Raw genomic sequence first — 5,948 nt, 5'->3', positions numbered from 1 at the left:
TGATGCAGAGTTGAAGAAATGACACCTAAGATGTGAAGCCAAGGTCTGGCATAAGGGTCATCAAATAGCCCATGACCCATGGGCTGGCCCAGTAGCCCGCTAGCCCACCAGGCTAATGGGCAGCCCAGCCCGGTAATATTGAAACCCGTGGGCAGCCCAGTAGCCCAATGAGACAGGCTATGGGTTGGTTTCTTTACCCATGGGCGCCCGGTGGGCTGGCCCGTTAGCCCAGCCCAGTAGCCCGACCCGTTAGCCTGACTCATTGCCCAAAATTTATAACAAAATAATTTGGGGGTTGGGTGGGTGAGGGATTGAACTTTAGACATTATAAAAACTTTAAGACCACACACCTAACCACTAAATACTTGGAATGATTGTGATACAATATGCATAATAAATATATATTTTGGTATTAGTCTAGTAGCTTTGATTTTTAAAACAAAGTTACTAAGATGATTGTTGCCCTACCTCTGTGCCTCTGGAAAGAAAGTCATTCTTTCCTTTGATAAATTCCAATTCTTTCCTTACAAGTTACAATTATAGAAGAAATTCCTTAAAAAAAGAAAAGAAAAAAAAAGCTTACCGTTGGTTGGAAGAAATTCTTTCCTTAATGAGTTGATATTTGATTCTTCATATATTTCCTTTAAGAATTGATATTTTATTCTTCAAATATTTCCTTTAAAAGTTGATATTTAATTCAATGTACTTATTTATTCTTATCAATAAAAGTTAATTAATCTTTTTTTAGTACCTTTTTAAGAGGTATGTCTTAGTATTTTTTTTAATAGAATCTTTTTAGTAGATTTAATTGTTCAATTTGATAGTTTGTAATAATATATAATTATAATTTTTTTGGTTAAATTTTTATAACCCCATTGAAGACCTGTTAAAAATGCCCATGAGTAGCCCATTAAACCCACCTCACTGGCCCAGCCCGCTAAAGCCCAAATGGGCATTGCCCATGGGTAGGGCCATGGGCTAGGATTTTTCCATCCAGCCCGGCCCGACCCAGCCCATTGACTAGTCAACAGCCCGTTAAGCCCAGCCCATTAGACCCATGGGCCAAGTAAAAACGGGTCGGGCTGGCCCGGCCCGGCCCATTGACGAGGCCTAGTCTGGCAACAATGGCCATGTAGGGGGAGTATGCATCCACCACTATGAAATCCACTTCTACCACTTCTAAACCGGCTTGCACTAGTAATCTAATTTGACCTTTCGGGGCAACAAGTTTTCCATCAAAACCAGCCAGAGGCGAATCATAAGCTTTCAGGTCTTTAGGTTTCAAGTTCAATCCTTTGTATAAGTCAGGATACATGACTTCTACACAACTGCCTTGATCCACCATTACCCTCTTCACATCAAACCCCCCTATCCGAAGGGTGACCACTAAAGTGTCACTATGTGGTTGGATAGTTTTGATCTTATCTTCATCCGAGAAACTTAATGATGGTCGGATCTCTACTCTAGCTCTCTTCAGCTCGGAGTTTAAGTCCTCAACCGGCGACTTGGCCACAGACATCACCCTAGTAGGTTGAGAGCCAGTCCTTCCAGGTGCAGCAAATATAACATTGATCGTGCCCAATGGTGGCCTTGAAGAAACACTTCCCTAGCCCTGTGACCTCGCCTGGTCTCCCTGTCCATTGGGTTGGTACAGAAATTGTTGCAGCTTCCCCTCCTTAACCAATTGTTCTAGATGGTTCCATAATGTTTGACAATCTTCAATGGTATGTCCTCGGTCCTGATGATACTGGCAATGGAGGCTTTGATTACGCCTTGAAGGATCTCCACTCATTTTGTTCAGCCATTTAAATTACGGCTCGCTCTTGATTTTCTCCAAAACTTGATGCATCGGTTCTCGAAACATAGTGTTTACTACCTGTGGGGCTACAGGTCCAGATTGTCCGGCAAAATCTTGCCAGGGTTTGTTATTGTTATAATGTTCCGACCTGAAATCTCTCCTCTCTTGAGGGATAACCTTGCCCTTCCCCTTATCTTGCAACTGGTCTTCCTCAACCCTCTTATACTTGTCAATCCGATCCATTAATTAACAAATACTGGTGACAAGTTTCCCCATCAAAGATTTCCTTAGACCGTGTCCTGTAGGCAAGCTGAGCTTGAAAGTACTGATAGCCACGTCCTTAAAATAGCCCTTTATCTCGTTGAACATCTCCTAATAATGGTCCAAGTATGTTTTAAGAGTTTCACCCTTTCTCATGGACAGAGATAGCAAAGAAGCCAAAGGACGAGGTGCCCTACTGCACGTAATAAAACGGAACCCAAACGTCTGGGTGAGTTCCTTAAACGAATTGATGGATCCTGCCCTCAGACTATCAAACCACCTCATTGCCACAGACCCCAAACTGGACCGAAAAACCTTGCACATCAAGGCTTCGTTCTTAGAGTGTACCGTCATCTTTTGATTGAAGTGGCTGACGTGTTCAACAGGGTTTGTTCCGCCATTATACAAGGTGAAAGTGGGTTAAGTGAACCGCTAAGGAAATCTTCCTTCCTCAATCCAGCGGGTGAAGGGCGATTTAGAAACTTGGTTGAGTGCTTTATTCATAGCATTATTCACCAGGCCTGTCAAAGACGAATTGTTGTTTCTACAACTACGGCAGTAATCTTCATCATACAAGAAAGATTCACTGGGGGGAGTTCTTGACCTTTGCCTATAATCTTGATCCTCCTCATCATCGGAAGAGTAGTCAGAGTTGGAGGGAGCTCGCCTTCTGCACTCATGACGTAAGCTTCTCTTTAGGTGATCAATCTTCTTCTGCATGTTTCTAGCATTTTCCTCATGAGAGATATGGTTTTTACCTCGAGACTGACTCTTGTTGGTGTGCGTAGTGTGCATACTTCCCTCCCGATCTCTCTTTCACTAAAGTTCACGGAAATGATCTTGATGCTGAGAGCCCATAGATTCTGCTGGATTTGGACCTGATCCTACCATCGTTGAGCGTCTAACTCACTATTGCACTAGTATTTCCCATAGACAGCGCCAATTGTAAGGACCCGAACTTGAGTTCCTAGCCTAGCACGTGGACGGACTTTGGCTCAAAAGGCCCACAATAATGAATTTGTAGAGGAATGGGTTAAAACACTAGGCTTTAGTTAATCAAACAGCGTTATAGATAGGCTTGATGACAAAAAGATAAACATGGACTATTATGAAATGAAGAAAGAACGTCCTCGGCGAAATTCGAGGACAATAGTTCTAATATATTGTTCTAAGGAAGTGTTACAGATTTGATTGTGGATTGCTACAGTATTTTTTCTCTCTAATTTCTGATCCCCTCCATTGTTCTTTCCTCTCTTCTTTTATACTTTCCTCTCCTTTCCACCTCAACCGTCCACCTGTATGCTAGATGGTTAGGGTTGATACTTGTCCCATTAGTCCTTCTCATAAGTCTTCAAGTAGTAGCTGTAAGGCTGAAATACACTGTTCAGGTATCACTTCTACGTTAATGCGGCCAGGGGATTAGCTGCAATGCATTTAATGCGGAGGCAGCAGCTTTCTCTCCAGATATTATGGGGTTCATCCTTATCTCATATCTCCGGAGTGCTTGTCCACCCCAAACGAATTTCAGGGATTGCCATCTTTGTTGTCAATCCATTTCCCAGGACCTCGACCAAGCTTAGCTGAGGAAGTTTTTGTCCTCGGCACACTTTCCAGAGCCTTTAGGACCAAACCTCACCATTTATTCATCAGTGTAATTTCCTCTGACGAAGACATCTCATCCTCGGGCGGATCTTTGTCCTCGGCTTGGGCCATAGGCCCAACATATGAATAAATAATGCACTTTTGGGCCCAAGGGCCCTACAATATATTTCCAACACTTATTTGATGGTGGTGGTCTCCCAAAGAAGTGTTTGGAAGAAAGAGACTACCAATGTGATGTTCCTTATTTCTTTCCTATTTTGCAAGGAGAAAGTTTGGTTATAAATTTGATTGTAGTCAATAGTTATGACTCTTACAATAAATATTAGCATAGCTATATATTTTGAAAATTTAAATATTGTATTGCATGCTTTTTATATTCTTAGGATTTAATTACAACTAGTTTGTAATAAAAATTATGAGACTAGTTTCACCTTGGCTTACTTGGGTTTTTTTTTTTTTTTTTGATAAGGCTTACTTGGGTTCTTTTTTTCCCCCTTTAAGTTAGGTTCTTTTATAATTTATTGCTCAACAATATCTATTCAAACAATTAAATAGTTCAAGGTTCGCAGTCAATCTTTCCAAATGAGAAGATAGTTGAATCTCAAAGAGAAGAAAAGGTCGGCCTTGCCGTGCTCCACGATCGATCTGCAATCTCCATTTATTCAAGTGGTTGCAATTTCTTGCTTCTTATTTTTTTGATGAAAATAAGAAGCAAGAAATTGCAACCACTTGAATATATGGAGATGCTCCAAGTCCCAGGGGGTTGCAATTTTCAAATCTGCCTAATCAAGAAGTGGTCCAGATTACCCCTCATTTTCATTGTACGTAACTAATAAGTGCAGCTTAGTCGACTCTCAATCATGATCAACTTTTATATATATATATATATATATATATATATATATTCACTTTTCTAACCATTGGGTATTTCTAAGTAAATTAATGGTTGGTTATTTATGGGTAATACTAACCATTGACTATTATTGTTATTAGTGGTTTATATAATACCCTCATTAGAATACACTTTCTTGTTAGATTTCTTTTATGAGTGGCTCTTGGACCACAAATTATTTCACAAATTTTTAACGTGTCAAACTATGGATGATCGTCTATCACTTTTATATGGATCGACCATTTTTTTTTACCATTCACATTCTACCACATTACAATTGTGACAAAGTTGTTATGTAATAGTTTGTTGTAGTAGATTTTTTTTCTTCTTTTGCTCTCCATTTCTAGACATACAGTTTTTTTTTCTCTTTCTCTCCCTAAATATTTCTTTTTCTACCATTTATATTTATTTGATTAAAGAAAAGGCAAGGCATTAGAACTTAAAAGGTTGTCTTAAACATTTGTGAGTAAAAATGCGTCTATCACGAAAGCCAATGCTATAGTCGAATTATGGGGGAGTTGTTCGGTCAAGAAAGTCATTTGCACCAAATTTTATGCTGGTGACACAAATCAACATTTAGGTATAATACTTCCGCAACATGATTCAATAGCATTGTCACTATAAGGTTGAGATTATTCTAAACTTTTTGCTAATTATTTGAGATATTATTTTATTAAATCAAACTTTATTTATTGATATATTTTCAACACTTATTTGATGGTGGTGGTCTACAGACCCACTTCTTATTTATGAGACAATACTCTTCAAGAAAGCCAACCGCATCATTGATAATTCGGGACCCATCTCTAGCTTTATAGCCCAAAAAATATCCTGACCTCGTTTCTATGTTGCAACAGATTCCTTCATCCCAAGTACTAGCCTAGGAAATGAGGGAAAATTATTAGGTACTCTCGGAGTACCATAAATGCGTACTCTTCCATCTCACATGAATGGTGAGTCCCACCATGAATTTAATTAGTGGAACCCACCATTCATGTGAGAAAAGAGAGTACACATTTAAGATACTCCGGAAGTACACAATAATTTCCCAGAAATGAGACCTTCAATTATTCTGAATATTTATTTCAATTACTCACACTGGCTCCCAAATAATCCCAATCCCAATTTCTTGGTTATGAAGTAATGAATTCGAATTGTCTATTATGGAGCCATTATTAGATACAGCATTCAATAAGTTTAGTGAATAGTGACATAAAAAAAAATTTCACATACACATGTTATGATTAATGAATAACAAAAGTAATAAACCAAAAATCTATATATATATATATATATATATATAAAAAATGATGTTTCACCAATCACAACTTAATTTTGTCACATAGCCTTGACGTGTGTCGGTGCATGTATTGTATGATGGATCTAGATCTCCAC

This window comes from Quercus lobata, chromosome 8 (assembly GCF_001633185.2).
Source record: "Quercus lobata isolate SW786 chromosome 8, ValleyOak3.0 Primary Assembly, whole genome shotgun sequence".
NCBI lineage: Eukaryota > Viridiplantae > Streptophyta > Magnoliopsida > Fagales > Fagaceae > Quercus > Quercus lobata.
The sequence above is the reverse complement of the archived record's forward strand: the minus strand, read 5'-3'. Positions refer to the sequence as shown.